Here is a 19763-nt window from a genome sequence, read left to right as displayed (position 1 = left end):
TTAAAGGTATTAACTCTACAGAAGTGACCAACAAAATAAAAAACCTGTAATAAAAAAGTTTCCTTTATGATAGTTCCTTTCCCAAAGCAAACATGGGAAAGTTTGCAAAGTCCATTTATAAGTATTTATAAGTATTTCCAATTTCTTATGTTTTAAAACAAAATTATGGACTTCTTAATGACAGAGACTGTATTTTGCTTCATTAAGCATGCTTAGCTACTGTTTGGAAATAAGGAGCCCTCTGAAATTAGAAAAAGCTAGAGCTAAAAGTGCTTCCAAACACAAAAACCTGCAAAACCAATATACACTCATCAGTATTTTGACATCTAATGCAGCATTGGTGCCGGGAAAATTTGAGAAGTACAAAAGTTCATTACTAACAGTCGTCTAATTGTTGAGTTAATCCATACAACTAGTATTCTGTGGCTACTTCTCAGTCCCCTAAGGTTTTTAACTCTCACTCGTGGGAATTCAGCCTGCCTGGCAAGGAAATTCTGCCAAGGGTCTAGAGTACCAGGTGAATTGACTGATTTGTTTGTTCTGGGTAAGCAAAGCCTAGATAAGGCTGTCTAAGACTCTGGACCATGGTTGTAAGAAGGAGAGCAAAAGGGCATGCTCGTTCCCAGTTCATAAGTGTAAGGTGAAGTTACAAATAAATAAGAAGACAAACCACAAAGATAGAATCCATTTTAAAAAAAAGATAGACAAAATATGATTAGATTATTTCATTCATGCATTCATTTATCCATTAATTCAAAACTGATAATTAAGCATCTCCTTTGTGTTAGGTGTTGGTGATAGGTTAGTGAATAGTGTGCACTAAGGGACAAAATAACTACTTTTTCCATAATAATTCATTGAGGTAGTAAATTCAATCACAGTAATGAGAGATGTCCAAATATTATTGGGAAATAAAAAAATAGGAACTAGCAAGTTAAAACAGACCTTCATCATCCATGCAGATGAGAAAACTGCAAAAACCTCAAACACCTAGCTCAACTGCATGTAGCCGGGTCATTCACTGCTAAATCCTAATTAGATCTCAGGCTTCTTGATTCTTAGTCTAGCACTTTTTCCATGCTACAACTTTTTCTGTATTCTTCTACGAATAATGGCCCTGTCACCTTAGGATCCTCAAACTCAAGGAATGACTCTGATCAGTCAATAGAAGAGTTGTATCTTGATAAAACACTGATTGAGATATTGGTGAGCACAGGAAACTTTGTTGCATCCTTAAATCATTCCATTTACCCAACTCCATCTGGGCAGACAGCCAGCCCTGACTTTGCAGCACCTGATATCAGGGTTTCCTCTAACTACCAGTATGGAGAAGAAAAAAATATGTCCAGTTACCTAGCACTGTGCTCTAGAACAGGGATTGGCAGAGGGTCCAACTGCAATGCAAAATTTGCATGAAAAGAAAAGCAAACTATTTTAATTGGGTCCAGTATTCCACTAAGACATTGTCCTTAACAGTACTCCTAACTGCCCCTTGGATACAGTTCTTAAATTCCTTTTGAAAAAAAACATTTCTAGTCTTTAAGAAGTTTATAGTAATACATCATAATGTGAGAGCTCTTTCTTTTCCTGTCTTTGCATTGTAAGCCAGGAGCTCCAAAACCACTATCCTTGTGATTTAGTATGGCAAGTGTAGTTTCTGTAGTCAAAAGGTGTGCTTTTCTTCTCCTGCCCATCCTTAATCTAATGGCACCCTATTATACCAATCAGAAGTGTAACAAAAAGTTTCAGTTCTTTCCAAATCTAAAGGAATGATCTGTAGCAAATAGGAAATGCCCTTACAAAGCCAAGGAAGGTAATTTGAAAAAAAATGTAATGAGTTTCAGGTTCATGAAATGTGATATTGACAACAACAGAAATAAATTGCTCCTATTTAACTGCAGTCCAGTGCAGAAAAGATGAGCATAAGCCATGCTCCAACAATACAGCTGATGCTGGACCCTGAGAGACACACTCTATTAAGACCAAAGTGCTATTAAGGAGACAGACTTACACTGTAAAGTTGGAAGGGGTGGAAGAGAAGAAGAAAGCCTCAATCTATACATCTCAGGGACTTGACAGCACTTGGATTCTTATAAATCTGTCTAAGTAAAGTTATTAAGTGGCTGAGAAATGTACCGCTGGCAGCCAACCTGGGACAGCAATGGAAAATGGATAGCCAATAGACAAGACAGACAAGTAAAAGGACCAGGAAAGATGCTTGCTCACAGATTCTGAGAGGTAATAAACACTGCAAATGGGATTTGGGCTGCATCTTTCTGCACCAAGAAATAGCAGAGTCTGAACAGAAACTAAATAGTTGCATTATCACCTGCTATTTCCTAAATATGGTTGAGTTAGAAGATCTGAAGTCTATTGGAAAATGGTCTAGAATTTACTAGTTATAATAAATGTGCGGAACAAAGTCAAAGAAAAGACACAAGGAAAGCTCGTTCTTTGAATTCTAGGAGAAAAATTAAGAGTAATAAAAGGAGCACATCATCACTATAAGTTAATGCCACTATCCATGGTTATTTATTATGTTTGAAGTACATAAATGTCTAGAATGGAGGCTGCTAGAAGGTACAGATGAGCCACATCTTATCCCATAGATGTGTTTTGATTGGTCCAAGCTGTGTAGACCAACAATATATTGTTAATTTTTAAATTAATTTCCATCTCTTAAAAATGTTTTTTAATTTCTCATACAAATTAATTTCCATCTCTTAAGAATATGGAGCCCTCTTGGGAAAAAAAAAAATCAGATTCAGAAACACTGAGTCTTTATTCCTACACTGCAACAATAAGCTGCCATTTATCACATCTGCACAGTTTTCTTAAAGCAGAGTTAAGAGAAAAATTAAACATTTGTTAGACTCATCTTTCTATCAAAATTTAAAAATAAAATACAACATCACCAAGAGGACCATGGATTTCAAGAAAACTGGAAGACTACATATACACCTTCTGAGAAGTAAAGACTAGCACTACATATTTAACCTGCAAATAAAATGATACAGAAAAAATTCAACTTAGTCAATTATAGATACCATTTTGCAAGAGTCCCCATATACTTCACTCATATTTAATGCTAGTAGGCATTAAATTTTGCAAACCTGGTCTGAAGAAAAAGCCATGATGGTTTGGATGAAGAAACCCAATGGTTAGAAAAGTCATTGAACTTCTCTCACATCACTCTCCCACAAACCACAGCTGCACTTAATTTCCCAGCATTTCACGTAAATTGTTGGCTTTTAAATAATAGTCCTCAATGTAAACATAGAAACAAATCAGAGGATTATCTTCCCAAATTTTTATGAATGTTACAAAGAGGTGTCTTTTAGCTCCCAGAAGAGGGATTTCTGTGAACTAGATGAAAAGTATTCATGTAGTGATGTATACTCCATTTGCTGAATGAGTCAAGATTGCCAGAATCTTTGCATATGGAGGAAATTAGACTAGAATAACTCAAAGGTCTACACTGTTAGCAATGTAAAAGGGAAGGGGGAGAAAACATTTACTCCTCATACCATTTCTGAAAATTAATCCATATGCACAATGTTAAATGCAACAAGAGGGGGGACATTCACCCCATTTTACTAAAGGCATAACATTTCTAAAACTTAATCTTCAAATACAGTAGCAGTTGCCACATTGGTCTGACCATCAGAAGTGATCCCTATCATACAGATAACCCATTTCAGGACTCTAATTGAGAAGGACTGGGGCAGGACCTCAGTTTCTGTATGTCTTGAAATGCCACATGTGATTTTGATTATCATCCAGTTTTAGTAACTACTGAACTATTTTATATTATAGCTATTCTCAAGAATGAATTATATACTTACATTTGTGAATTGTCTGAACAATGACATAGACTTATAAAAACCTTACCAAAAATTCTTAGTAAGAATCCTTCTACAGACCTAAGAGAAAGCCCATTCTACTGACAGTAGTAAAAAGAATCATTTGGAATTCATCTTTTAAGTGCGATTGTTAGGAAACTTGAATCCTATGGCATGTTCCCTTCATTTCTAGTAAATGATTTAATCCCCAACCAAAGTAAAGCATTACAATAATAAGTAGTAGTAAGAACAGTACCAAAAACAGCAAATTAAAATAATATCACTAGCCTTCAAGTCTCAGTACATAACACATACATAGACAATGCACACATTGTTGTCTTTGTTCAACTTCACAATTACCCAGGAGATGGCTATTATTTTTCCCATTTTATAGACAAAGAAACAGACTCAAGGAGATTAAATAATTTACAATTTATTCTTTTTGATGCAATTTAAACAGGGTTTTGTTGGGGTTTTTTTTGCTTTCTCTGTCTGATAGTTAATTATTAGTGTATAGAAAAGCAACAGATTCTTGTATATTAATCTTGTATCCTTCAACTTTACTGAATTCATTAATTTTAATAGTCTTTTTGTGGAGACTTTAGGGTTTTCTATATACAGTATCATGTCATCTGCAAACAGTGATAGATTTAATTCTTTCTTTCCAATTCGGATGCTATTTTATTTTTCTTATCTGATTGCTGTGGCTAGGACTTCCATTACTATGTTAAACAGAAGTGGTGAGAGTGGACATCCATGTCTTGTTCCTAAGTTGAGAGGAAAGGTATTCAGCTTTTCACCACTGAGTATGTTAGCTGTGCGTCTATCATAGATGGCCTTCATTATGTTGAGATATGTTCCCTCTATACCAACTTTGATTAGAGTTTTTATATGAAACAATGTTGAATTTTGTCAAGTGCTTTTTCTGTGACTATTGAGATGATCATGTGATTTCTACCCATCCTCTTGTTAATGTGGTGCATCACACATCGATTGTTTTGAATCAATATTGAACCATCCTTGCATCCCTGGATTAAATTCCACTTGACCATGGTGTATGATCCTTTATATTGTTGGATTCAGTTTGTTAATATTTTGGTGAGAATTTTTGCATCTATATTCAAAGATATTAGCTTGTAATTTTATGTTTTTGTAATGTCTTTGCCTGGTTTTGGCATCAAGTAATGGTGGCCTGTAGAATAAACCTGGGAGTGTTCTACCATCTTCAATTTTTGGAGTAGTTTGTGGATAGGTATTAGCTCTTCTTTATATGTTGGTAGAATTCCCCTTTGAAGCCATCTGGTCCTGGAATTTTGTTAGCTGGGAGGTTTTTTGTTTTGGGGTTGGTTTTTTTTTTTATTACAAATTGAATTTCACTACAGAGATCAGTCTATTCAAATTGTCTGTCTCTTCCTGATTCAGTTCTAGGAAATTTTTACATTTCTTCTAGGTTGTGCAGTTTGTTGGAATATAACTGTTCATAGTATTCTCTTATGATTTTTTTGTATATCTGTGGTATCAGTTGTGATTTCTCCTCTTTCATTTTTTTACTTTGTTTATTTGGGTCCTCTCTCTTTTCTTCTTGATGAGCATAGTTAATGGTTTATCAGTTTTTTTTTCTTTTCAGAAAACCAGCTGTGGTTTCATTGATCTTTTCTATTATTTTTTTTGTCTCTGTTTCCTCTCTGACATTTATTATTTCCTTCCTTCTGCTGACTTTGGGCTCTCTTTCTTCTTTTTCTAATTCCTTCAGTTAGTATGTTAGGTTGATTATTTGAGATTTTTGAGGAAGGTCTGTATCACTATCAACTTCCCTCTTAGAACTGCTTTTGCTGCATGCTGTAGATTTTGGAAAGTTTTGTTTCCATGTTTATTAGTGTCTAGGTATTTTCTGATTTCCTCTTTGATTTCTTCATTGACCCATTAGTTTTTTAGTAGCATATTGTTTAGTCTCTATACGTTTGTTCTTTTCTCTGTTCATTTTTCCTGTTATTGACTTCTAGTTTCATATCATTGTGGTCAGAAAAAAAAATACTTGATATAATTTCTATCCTCCCAAATTTGAGATCTACTTGTTTTGAGGCCTAGCAGGTGATATATCCTGGAGAACGTTCCATGTGGAACGTGTGGAACGTAAAAAGAATGTGTATCTTGCTGTTTTTGGATGGAATGTCCTATAGATATCTATTAACTCCAATTCGTTTATTGTGTCATTTAAGACCACTGTAGCCTTATTGATTTTCTGTCTCAATGATCTGTAAGTGGGGCATGAAAAAAATAAATACAATACCTAGGAATAAACTTAATCAAGAAGGTCAAAGACCTATACTCTGAAAACTATAAAACACTGATGAAGGTAATTAACGATACAAAGAAACAGAAAGATATCCCATGTTCCTGAACAGGGAGAATTAATATTGTTAAAATGGCCATATTACCAAAAGCAATCTACAGATTTAATGCAATTGCAATCAAAGTACCATGACAGTTTTCACAGAACTAGAACAATTAATCCTAAAAAGTATATGGAATCACAAGAGACCCCAATTGCCAAAGCTACGTTGAGAAAAAAAGAACAAAGCTAGAAGTATCACGCTGCCTGATTTTAGATTATACTACAAATCTACAGTAATCAAAACAGCATGGTTCTAGCACAAAAACAGACACATAGATCAATGGAATGGAATAGAAAAGCCAGAAATAAGCCCACACACTTGTGGTCAATTAATCTATGACAAAGGAAGCAAGAGTATACAATGGAGAAAAGAGTCTCTTCAAGAAGTGGTGCTGGAAAACCGGACAGCTACCTGTAAAAGAATAAAATCAGAACATTCCCTAACACCATATACAAAAATAAACTCAAAATGGATTAAAAACCTAAATGTAAGACCTGAAATCATAAAACTCGTAGAAGAGAATACAGGCAGAATACTCTGACGTAAAACACAGCAATATTTTTTGGATCTCTCTGCTAAGGCAAAGGAAACAAAAGCAAAAAAAAATAAATGGGACCTAATAAAGGCTTTTGTACACTAAAAGAAATCATTGACAAAACAAAAAAAGCAACCTACAAGATGGGAGAAGATATTTACAAATGATATGACCGATAAGAGAGTAATATCTAAAATATATAAACTGCACATACAACTCAATATCAAAAAAACCAAACAACCCAATTTAAAAAGTAGGCAGAAAGGCTTCCCTGGTGGCGCAGTGGTTGAGAATCTGCCTGCCAATGCAGGGGACACGGGTTCAAGCCCTGGTCTGGGAAGATCCCACATGCCGCGGAGCGACTGGGCCCGTGAGCCACAATTGCTGAGCCTGCGCGTCTGGAGCCTGTGCTCCGCAACAAGAGAGGCCGCGACAGTTAGAGGCCCGCGCACCGTGATGAAGAGTGGCCCCCACTTGCCGCAACTAGAGAAAGCCCTCGCACAGAAACGAAGACCCAACACAGCCATAAATAAATTAATTAATTAATTAAAAAAAAAAAGTAGGCAGAAGACCTGAATAGACTTCTTCTAAAAAAGACATATAGATGGTTAACAGGCACATGCAAAGATGCTCATCATCGCTAATTATAAGGTAAATAAAAATCAAAACAACGAGATATCAACGAGAAACTATTAAAATGGCTATCATCAAAAAGTCTACAAATAACAAATGTTGATGAATATGTGGAGAACAGGGGACTTTTGTGCACTGTTGGTGGGAATGTAAATTGGTGTAGTTACTATGGAGGACAGTATGAGGTTCCTCAAAAATCTGAAAATAGAAATACCATGTGATCCAGCAATTCCGCTCCTGGGTTTATATTCAAAATAACAAAAACATTAATTTGAAAAGATACATGCACCCCAATGTTCACAGAAGCACTATTTACAATAGCCAGAATAGAGAAATAATCCAAGTGTCTATCAACCAATGAATGGATAAAGGTGTGACACACAGAGACAGACACACACAAACACACACACTAGAGTATTACTCAGCCATAAAAAAGAATGAAATTCTGCCATTTGCAACAACATGGATGGACCTAGAGAGCATTATGCTTAGTGAAATAATTTAGACAGAGAAAGACAAATATTGTACATTATTATCACATATGTGGAATCTAAAAAATAAATGAATGTATATAGCAAAACAGAGACAGACTCACAGATATAGAAAACAAACTAGTAGGGACTTCTCTGGTGGCACATTGGTTAAGACGCTGCCTGCCAATGCAGGGGACACGGGTTCGAGCCCTGGTCCGGGAAGATCCCACATGCTGCAGAGCAACTAAGCCCGTGTGCCACAACTACTGAGCCTGTGCTCTAGAGTCCACAAGCGACAACTACTGAACCCATGCGCCACAACTACTGAAGCCTGCACGGCCTAGAGCCCATGCTCCACAACAAGAGAAGCCACTGCACTGAGTAGCCCGCGCACTGCAACTAGAGAGAGCCCGCATGCAGCAACGAAGACCCAACACACTCAAACTAAAATATAAATAAATAAATTTTTTAAAAAAGAAAAACTAGTGGATAATAGGAAAGGGATGGGGAGAGTGGCAGGACAGAGGTGTGGGGACATGGGATTAAGAGATACTATGTATAAAATAGATAAAAAAACAAGGATACAGCACAGGAATTATAGCCACTATTGGTAATAACTTTAAATGGAGTACAACCTATAAAAATACTGAATCACTGTGCTGTATATCTGAAACTAATATTGTAAATCAACTATACTTCAATAAAAAATTAGAACTTAAAATTTAGCTAGTAAGAGATGGATGAGATTCAGCCACTGCGATGCCCTAGCCCATGGTCTTATCTGTTTTTCTGAGCATTTCAGGCTAAAAAGGAAATGGGCATCTTTACAAGCCTAAGTTAGAAACATAGAGTAAGGGAGTAACAGCACTGAAGAGATTCAGACTCGTTAACTTCTATCCCCTCTCTCCCCTCATTGCCATAATTAGCCCTTCACCCATGCTGCCTGAGTGAGTAGTTTCTCCAGCCTGTCAGACAAGGCAGTAATAAGCAGCCTGTCATAGAACTCCCATTTTGAGTTAAAAGTAACCAAGATTACAAAAACTTTTTTTAATTTCATTTTAAAGTCCAGGTTGATTTTAAGCTATTGAATTTTTTTCCCCTCACTAGCAATATTGAAAAACAGTAAGTAGCCCATGAGTGCTCAAATGAAAAAATCTCCATCCTATTTTATTGCTTTATTTTATCCTCTTTGATTTGTAATGCATTGCAATTTCATCTACAATTTGCACTCTCACTTTTATAGCAGATCAATTAAAGATAACTGGACAAATGCTTGATTATATTCTGAAAGCAAATTTTAATATTACCTCCTGATAAAAGCTGAATCTTATCAAAGATGTAATTTCTCTTCTTTTCATTTTACTTACTGGGAGTTTTAAGTACTGTAAATCAACTAAGTAGTTTTTATAATATACATGGAATTCTGTTTATCAGTTCTCTATCACACATACTAAACAAATAAGATAATAAAGACTAAAACTGGAAAAAATGAGTCACAGAACTAGAATTCTAGTAACGCCCTGACATTAAATATGAATTTCATATTATACAAAAGCAAGCAAATTTAGCAAATGAGTTTGAATAACTGAAAGAAAAACAATTCTTTCAAAGTTTCCAGAAATATCTCAAAAGTGAGAAGAAAATCAACTAGTCTAATTAAGAACAACTTGGCACCTTTTGACACCCTTGTGTTGATAACTCATGACTTTCTGTTGTTTTGTGAAATAAGAGAAGATTAAGACATGGAAGCTAGGAATTGTTGTATGTAGTTAAAAGATATGTTTTAAAAATGCCACTTACGCATCATTAAAACTCCAACTATCAATACATTGGTGGAACTATGTACAAATCAATATATCCATTTTCAAAGACAATTTTGCAGTATATTTTAAAACTCAAACTGTGCCCACCTTTTGATCCAGATTTCCACAGTTAGGGATTTCTCCCAGAGAAAATTCTCAGACATCCTCACACAGGTAAAATTCAAAGATAATCATCTTGTTTTTATTCATAATGTATTGACTTCTAACAATAGGAGACTGGTTATAATATGTTCCATATCACTTAGGTGCAGGAAACCTTAGATGGATTTTTTTTCCTAAATCACTCAGGTTTATGCCCCACTTACCAATGATACAAAAACCTTACCATAATCATATTTGGCAGCAGGGCATTCCCACTCCCTACAATACACAAGTCTCCAAGGGCTTACGAGGTTGAAATTTTGGTTCTCCTTCTACTATACCTGGCTGCCTTAGAGCCTGCTCTCTGCAATATATGAACCCTTGAAAGCCTGGTGGACTGAGGGGCCAGCAAAGCAAACCTCGAATCAGCCGCTACTTCGCCCCTTAAGGTCTCCACTCAGAGTAACCATGGCAACCCGAGCCATCCAAGTCCCCACTTTCCAATCTCTGAGCAAGTAGACCAGTCTCTGAAATTTCCAAACCAAATTTCTCCTTTGCCCAATTACAGGAAAGATCACTAGAGCAGACATCATCAGACCCTGCCCCTATGTCTTGGACCTTTTATTGTTCTCTGATGAACTTCCCTTTGTCTGAGGAATTTTTTTTTCCAGAGCCAGGAAAAGGCTTCCTCCTACATAGCAGTCTGGAAATTCCAGGGAATTAACACCACTCTCCCACTGGAACAGGCCGCAATTTGTTGAAGGTGGTGTGTAAATACTCCAGCTCTCTCACCCTTCTGTAGTAGATGAGAGGAGAAGGGTTGCAGAGGTGAAACTGAGTCAGGTGTTTACACCAGTTTATAGTTTCCTTACAGGACTGAGCTCCAGTTGCCCTTGGGGGAGAGTAGGCTGATTAATGTATCTTTTGTCTCCTTCCCTTCCCTGTACCACCTCTCCTCTCCCTTATTGTTATTTTCTGTACTTCCCAAATGAACCTCTGGCACTCAAATTCCTTTCTCAGTGTCTGCCTCTGGGATAACCTAAACTAACACAATTTTCTTTTCCTTAGATCTGGGCACTCAGCCACTTCAACTCGAAGAACTAGCCTCTCTCAGTGGATGAAGACAAAGCAAATTCTTATTGTCATCACAAAATACCAAGGTCCCCAAAGATCATCTGATGCAAAGGAGCCCACATTCAGGATACAAAAACTGGCTACAATTTTGGAATGAGAAGGGAAATTTACTTCTCTCTCTACTTATTTTTCTGGTTTTCTCTAGCTGTAGAGATAATAACAAATACTCAATATCTTGCCTCACATAGGAAAATGTTATTCTATATTATTGTTGCAAAATGTTAACATAATCTTATTTTTTATTTTCACTATGTTTGTATTTATATTTATATATAGCATAGACATGAGTGGATATGCTAGCTTTTTTTATGTGAAACAAATTACTCCATACTTTAGTGACTTGAAACCATACTTATTAATTCTCACAATTCTTCTGGTCTGGGTTTATTTGCGTGATAGCTGTATTCAGATATCAGACAGATACAAGTGAACCCATAGGTCAGATCTATCCTTATGTTGGTGGTGGCAGGCTGTTTTTGAAAGATTTTCTCTAGAATATATGACTAGGGGTAGAATTACTGGACTGCATGTTATCTGCACCCTCAATTATATTAGATATTGCCAAATTCCTTTTTATGAGGTTATACTAATTTGTACTGACATCATGTATGAGAGCTATGAAACTCTCAGACTTTTACTGGAGTTGAAAAAGTATCTCACTGATATCTTATTTTCACTTTTTTACTATTAAAAATATATACTTTCTCATATGTTCGTTGGACATTCATGTTTCCTTTTCTTCAGATTGTCTCTTTATGTCTTTTGCCCATTTTTCTTTGAGGTTGTCTTTCGCCGAATGTAAGAATCTTTATATATATTCTGGGTCTTGGTGTTTTGGGGGGTACCATGCATTGCAAATTCCTTCTCTAGCCTCTGGCTTATCTTTGAAGTTTGTGTATGCACCTTTTTTTGGCTTGAATGTAAATTACTCAATTAGTAATAAAACAAATTATCAAAGTTTTTCTTTGTTTTTTGTTTGTTGTTTGTTGTCTCCAAACACCTAGCATTGCCCCCAGAAACAGCAAACAGGAGAAATAAATTTTTAAAAGAGCAGACAAAATATGACTAAATGAAAATTTCTTTTTACTCCCCTAATCCAAATCATATGAACATCTTTAACATACCAAAATCTAAGTGAAAATAAATGTGTAACAGCCTTAAAATGTTCATGTACTTATTTCTACTAGAAAGATATTCCACAGGAAAATATGACTTTAGTATAGAGTTCAACATATAATAGATTTTAGATACCTATCAAGTGATAATTTGCATTTACCCTTGTAATGGTTATAATGGCTACATGTATAATCTAACTTTGATGCTGGGCTTTGAGATGACTCATGTACATCTCAGATTCTACACCCACATTTGGAGGTCAGTCCTTTCCTCCTCTGTGTTGAAAGCATCCAGTTTCATTTTATGATTTTTCTAGTGCAGAGGAACAGATGATATACATCAAAATAGTTCCAAAACCCACAAGAAAATTAGCAACTGAGCAACCTGTGGGCAAAAATCCCCAAAGTGAAGAAATAGTATAACCTAAAGATTATTTTGGGATGTTGGTTCTTATGATAATTAGTTGAAATAACTAGAATTAGAGATTATACAATGTGAAAAAGGCCTTTTTCAAGTCGTACTTATTTCTCAAAAATTTATTAAACACCCACCACATGCTTCTCATTCATGGTTCTTAAAGTCTGTTGAAGAACCTCAAGTCTCATGAAAGAACCTCATTCATGGTTCTTAAAGTCTATTGAAGAGATGGACAATAAACATTAAAAATGAGCAATTATGTAGTAAGTTAGGTAGTAATACATGTTTTGGGGAAAGAAGAATACGAATAAACAGAATAACAGGAATGGGTTAGTTCTGAAATGAGAGTCATATAGAAGACGGATCTCTAATAAAATTTAGGTAAAGACATTTGAAGTAGTTTTAAAACATTGAATTACTTGATTCTCTGATGCCAGGTGGTAAAATTACCCAAGATTCTATGAGCCAGGATATGGTTACCATGGGTAGGCCCTGTAACAACTATCAGTTTACAAAATTTGACTTTAAGGATTTATAAATGTGTCACTTAAAATAGCAAATGAAACCAAAAAATAAGAATCTTAAATGGAGTATCCTATAGCAATCAAAAATAATTTTATAGAAAAATATTTAATGACATTGAAAAATTCAGATTGTATTTACTGGGAAGGGAAGTTCACAAAATGATATGAACAGTGTTAGCCTACATTTATATAATCCTATACACATGGAAATTTGTATGGAAAGCTATGCCAGACTTTTAATAGTGATATCTCGTAGGGAGAAACAATGAGAGTTAGTTTTTATTTTCTTTTACTTTTTGATTTGCTATATTAATTTATAATAATTTTTATCTTAGAATAAAATGACAAAAATAAGAAAACCAGATCTAAAGTTTAGCCAAAGCCTAACACTGTGTTATAAGATTGTAAGAAGAATACATGTAGATCTAAGTAATATTTTGGTGCTAAAATTGACTCAGGAATTTTTTTCCAATGCTAAGAGAAGAATCCCATAGGTCAGATAATGCCAGATATCCATAGATTGTGATGGGTTTTATATCATCATCCTTGGTTTATTTTGTCCTATTCTTTAATCTTCAAACTGCTCTCACTTGAGCTTGAATGAAATTTATATGCTCTGAGTTTATATCCGTACATGTGAACTATACATAAGTTTATATACTTATATAGAAGCTATAATTATTTACTTTGCAACTCCTAAGACATTCTGATTAGCAAAGCCTAACATTAATAGATTACGACATGCAAAAACAATTCAATGTATAAGTGGTATTTACCAGTGTCTTTCTTAGTATGTGCTCTACCAGAAGTAGACTGTTGGACAAAGATTTTAGTGCACGTAACTTATTTTGGAGATGATCCCAAGAAATGAGTCAAGGCAAATGTAAGAGGGAAGGAAAGAGAACCAATAAAGGATGAATTATCTGGCAAGTTATCACTGTGAGTTACGGGATCTTTACTTCTTTGAGGAACACCTCATATAGACCCCAACCTAGGGACAAAGGAACTGTAACACTTATACATCAAATTTCCTCCATAACAGGTTGAGAGGGCTGCTCCTAGACTTTTATTAATTCTCTGAATTTATGGTATGCAGTAAAGAGATAAGGAAGAGGGGATATGGGTGGGGTATTAACCAGCAGTCCTCTTCATTACAAGTACTTTGAAGGCTCTGTTTGTAAACATGGTAGAGATTTAAAAAATGGGAAATTGATATGGAGGATGGTTTCAAAATATAGGTTATTTTACAGTATTCTCAGGATAAAGTTTATGCTGATGACACACTTTAACATCTTACCCTCCTACTGACAAAAAAAAAAGTTTAAATTTGCTTCTTGAACGATGAATGGAAATTTACTAAGTGGTGTGGGGGGCAGAGAAAGTCTGGGGACAACAATTCAAGCAGGGAAAACTGAATATTCAGAGGTAAGCCTACAAGCACATCAGGAAATGTTTGAAGAGCAGCAAACTGTCCAGTATTACTGGAGCACTGGATGCCACAGGGAAGGTGACACTGAGAAGTAGCCAGGAAACAAACCCCACAGGACCTCTTATTCTAAGGTATTAGCAGCTTATTCTAAAGGCAATGGGAGACCACTGAAAGATTTAAGTCAAGATTTAAGCATTTTTTAAAAGAATTTTCTGATAGGAAATTGAAGAAAAATGAGACAGAAGAAAGAGAGGCAGAAAATTGGGTTGCCAGAAATAATGGTGGTTTTCACTGACAGTGACAAAGAGAGAAGAGAACATGATTTCAAAGATATTTAGGAGGCAGAAAACTGAGGAAGAAGAAAATTTTATGGAAAAAAAAAACTAGATTTGCCTTCATATACTAGATGTATAAAAACCAAACGACAGGCAATAACTTCTCTGGTCTGAAACAGAAAATTCCTTATAGCTAATGTTACATATTATGGTATTTTGTACACTAAATGTTTTAAATTATTATTTCTTAACTAAATTGAGGCATGTAATTCAATTATGAAATTGAAGGAGGGAGGGGTAAAGGTAATGAAATATTCATTAGGAAGCATTTCCCATCAACCACTTGTTCATGCTTAGATCAAACCGATCTAATAATTTTTTGTTAAATTCATCAGTTTTCATTAGAAGAGTAATTGTAGTTGGTAAAAGGTAATGGTTACAGTGTGTTACACAATTAACAGACTGTGAAATGAACTAAAATATGTTCTCTATAGATGATTTTCTGGAAACACTAGATACTGGGTTTAGGATATATAAATGTAAGATTTTGCTAAACACTATCATTTTGTTAAATCAAATCAAGGCTTATTTATATTTCCAGTGAAAACTAGTGCTGTCGTTTAGACTTTACAAAAACTGATGATGTTTTAACAGATTGGTCAGGGCTAAGAGAACGAAGTTTGATTTTTGTAAATGATCATGTCTGTATAAAAGACCAGAGGAAATAGCTTGGACTCATGTTAAACCTAATAGGTCAAAACCTAATGTGTGTATTTCAGCCCTGAAAACCCAACTGTTTATTTTCTATTTTAGTAGTTTTCTATTTATAAGTCAAAATAATTTATAAAATTATGTAAAGAATAATATTGAGAAGAAAACATATTATTAAAAAGAAAATATTTGCAAAAGATTCATGTGATAAAGGACTGTTATCCAAAATATACAAAGAACACTTAAAACTCAACAGTATGAAAACAATCCAATTAAAAAAATGGGTCAAAGACTTTAACAGATACCTCACCAAAGAAGATATACAGAAGGGAAATAAGCATCTGAAAAGATGCTCCCCATATGTCATCAGGGAAATGCAAATTAAAACAATGAGATACACATCTATCAAAATCTGGAACAATGACAACACCAAGCGCTGACGAGGATGTTGAGGAACAGGAAATCCCATTCATTTCCAGTGGGAATGGAAAATCATACAGACACTCTAGAAGATAATTCGGTGGTTTCTAACTAATATAAAAAACTCTTGCCAAACAATCCAGCAACTGCTCTCCTTGGTATTTATCCAAAGGAGTTGAAAACATATGTCTACATAAAAACCTGCACACAGATGTTTATAGCAGCTTTATTCAGAACTGCCAAAACTTGGAAGCAACCACGATGTTCTTTAGTAGGTGAATGGATAAACTGTGGTACATCCAGACAATAGAATATTATTCAGCATTAAAAAGAAATGAGTGACCAAGCCATGAAAAGACAAGGAGGAATCTTAAATGCATATTGCTAAGTGAAAGAAACCAATCTAAAAAGGTTACATACTGTATGCTTTCACCTATATGGTATTCTAGAAAGGAAAAAAAAATAAACTATAGAGACATGAAAAGATCAGTGGCTGCCAGAGATTGGGGTGGAGATAGGGATAAACAGGCAAAACAAAGAGGACTTTTAGAACAGTAAAAATACTCTGTATGATACCATAACGATGGATACATGTTATTATACATTCGTCCAAACCTACCGACTATACAATGTTGAAAGTAAACCATAGTAGACTATGGACTTCGGGTGATTATCATGTGCTAATGTAGGTACATCAATTGTAACAAATGTACCACTCTGGTGGGGAGGTTGGGAATGGGGAGACTGGGGGAGAAGGGGTGGGAGTATATGGGAAATCTCTATCTCCCCCTCAATTTTGCTGTGAACCTAAAACTTCTCTAAAAATAGAAGTCTTAATTTCTTAAAAAGAGTTCCAAGTCCTTATTTATACTTTATTTTTGAAAGAAATTTTGATGGAACTCTAAATTGACAGTTATTTTTTCCCTTTGAACACTTTATAAAGATGTCATTCCATTGTCTTGGGTCTTGTATAGTTTCTGATAAAAAATATCTGATTTCCCTTATGCTTATTCCCTTGTGATACATGTATCTTTTTTCTCTGCTTTTTAACATTTTATCCTGATTACTGGTTTTAATCTATTTGATTTTGATATATGTGTATCCTGTTTGGGTTCAATTAAAAGGAAACATCTGAAAGCCACACTTCATTAAATATTCTCCAACATTTACAATATGTGGGTTGTATTCCATAGTATGGAAATACTATAATTTTAATCATTGATTCCTTGCTATTCAACATTTAGATGCTACTTCAGCTCGAGGGTTTTGTTTTTTGTTTTTTGTTTTTTTAAAAGAGCAACAAGTACAGGTGGTTTATATAAACTCATCAATTATCAGGAAATAAGAAGCCATAGTGGAAGTGAGGAAAAGACCTAGATTTTCAGGGGGGGGTGGTTTCCTCACTCTATCTCCACATGTAAATGATAGAAATTATATGTCTTTCGTAACAATTTCATATCAAAAGGAGTATGATAACCATAAAAATAAAAATAGTACATTTAATTCTCATCAGGTGAATAAAGATTTAAAAAAATCATATCACTTTAAAAGTCCAAGACAATTTAAGAATACAATAGAGTACTTTTTCTACATGATAGGTGCCAAATTGCACAAATATAAATCATAGAATCAGTGAACCACTGAAGTCAGCAGTCCATATACAAGTGGCTTATCAATGTGAGCAGTTACTGTCTATCCAAATAAATAGAGATAGCAAACTCACGGATATATGTCAGATCTTTAAAGGTTCTATAAACTCTTCTTGTTGACTACATTTCTTAGTATTTATAATGAAAAACTTTAGTGGGGTACAAGTGCATAAAAATCCAGAGACTACAATTCTGCAATGAGAACGAACATCCCCAAATCTGGAAAAAAGAGTGGGAATTAAGAAACTAAATCAATTACAAACTCAGATTTTCAGATCTGAGGCTTAGAAACCAAAATCAATTTTTTTCAGTGACTATAAATTCTTCTCTATCCTGCACAGATTTCCTGAAGAAGTCTGAGGGGTGAGAAAGGTGTAGTATTACCATATAGTGCCTGGTACAAGACATGTCCTGGCAGCTAAAATGAGTGAAATCTTGATAGAGGGACCCTACAGAGGCCTTAGACATGCTGTTTGTAATATTCACAAAATGCTTAAATACAAATGGAATGCACTGAATTCCATTATATTTGCTCTTCATCATTCAGAATCAGCATTAATGCTTGTTGTGGGTCAAACGACATCACTTGTGTATATTTTGATACGTACTCAGAGCCACATCTTTTGGTCCAACAAACCTACTTCACTTAAAATTTCTGACCACGTACTGAGTATATTTTCAGTCTCTGACCAGCCATGGTAGCTCAGGTTAGTTACCATCCTTGAGTAATAAAGTCTATCTTTTTTATTTTCTTTATTTTTATTGCCATTTTAAAAAATAATCAGAGTGTTAGTTTCAAGGTGAAAGGGTCTATATGGGAGTAGATTGTCACCTAGCATTATATATTCACAGTTAGAACCTGATGTTTAAGAGATGTGGTAGTATTTATTGATTGTTAGAGACTTGAAGCTTACATTTTAGTTGAGATGAAGCCAAAAACTCCCTTTTCACGTATTTACCATGAGATGTCCATGAAACATATTGCTTCCATTGTTTAGATTGTGAGCATACGTAAACAATGACTATGTGGTATTTAAGAAGTAATTCCCATATATACTTGTTTAGACTAGCTTAGATGAAACATGTTTTTGGAATATAGGAAATTTGGTATTTGATGTAATAAATATCTAACTTATTTAATTGCATATAGTTACGTATTTTTCTATTACTACATTAATACCTGCTTTGCAATGTCTTAGGTAACTATCCTTCTCATGACACATCATGCCCACTCTGCTATGGCCCGTCCTTACTTCTCCAGCTCCTTTCTTAACACTACTTCCTCATATAAAGCTACTGTCAGTATCATGGTTCTCTTACATGTTTGACTCTTTAATCGTATTGTGCCTTCTTCTGAAATACTGTTCCTTCTCTTGCCTGCTTGAGCCTCTTTAAGACCTACTTGTCATTCAATATTCAGGTGAAGTTTTCTCTTGCAGTAAAGTCTTTTCTGACTAGCCTATGGCCCATCTTCACAGAATGACCAGGTCCTTATTTGTGTCTAACTACTTAATAAATGTCCCTTGAGTGAATGGATAAATATATAAATAAGTCATATTTGAGAGATGGCACAAACAAAATATTAAAGTCTACAGTTCCAATAAATGTGAATTCCTACTCCCAGGAAAAAAGTGGACCTCAACAATTTTTCATAAATTTTGGTATCTTTCATATGATAGAACTATGATTTGTACTGTGTAGATTCAAAATAAATATAAGGTATGATGCTTAAACCTAAAAAAATCAAAATGTAATTGGGGAAACTAGACTATGAAGTACTTATTGTTCACTGTTCCAAAATATCAGCATTATAATGGATTTTTAAAATATTTTCCAATAAAAGCCTGAAATAATATATTCCAAAATATTAAAGAATTTTCTGGGCAATAGAATCATGGTAATGTTGGTTTTGTTTTTCTCTGCAATTTCCTGTTTTTATAGGTTTTTTCATTAAGCGTGAATTTTTTCCAGTGTTAAAAACGCAAAAATATATTCTTTCTGACAAAAATGTAAAAGGAGTTAAAAACATTACTATTCGAGTAATGAAAATTTGGAAGTGGAAAACACAAATTGATAAGCAGTATTTGGAAAGGCAATTTGGCAATATATCAAGACACAAGGGTTGAATCATACCCTTTGACACATAATTCCCCACAAATATACTAAAAGTTATAAAAAGACAAGAATGTCCATTGCAGTGTTACTCAAAATAATTTAAGAAATAGATGCAAAACAAATGTTCCCCAAAAAAGCGAATGATTTAGTAGATTGTAATATATCATTTTGATGAACTAATCTGCATTCA

Source organism: Balaenoptera musculus, chromosome 9 (genome assembly GCF_009873245.2).
Source record: "Balaenoptera musculus isolate JJ_BM4_2016_0621 chromosome 9, mBalMus1.pri.v3, whole genome shotgun sequence".
NCBI classification, from domain to species: domain Eukaryota; kingdom Metazoa; phylum Chordata; class Mammalia; order Artiodactyla; family Balaenopteridae; genus Balaenoptera; species Balaenoptera musculus.
Note: the sequence above shows the minus strand (reverse complement) of the source record.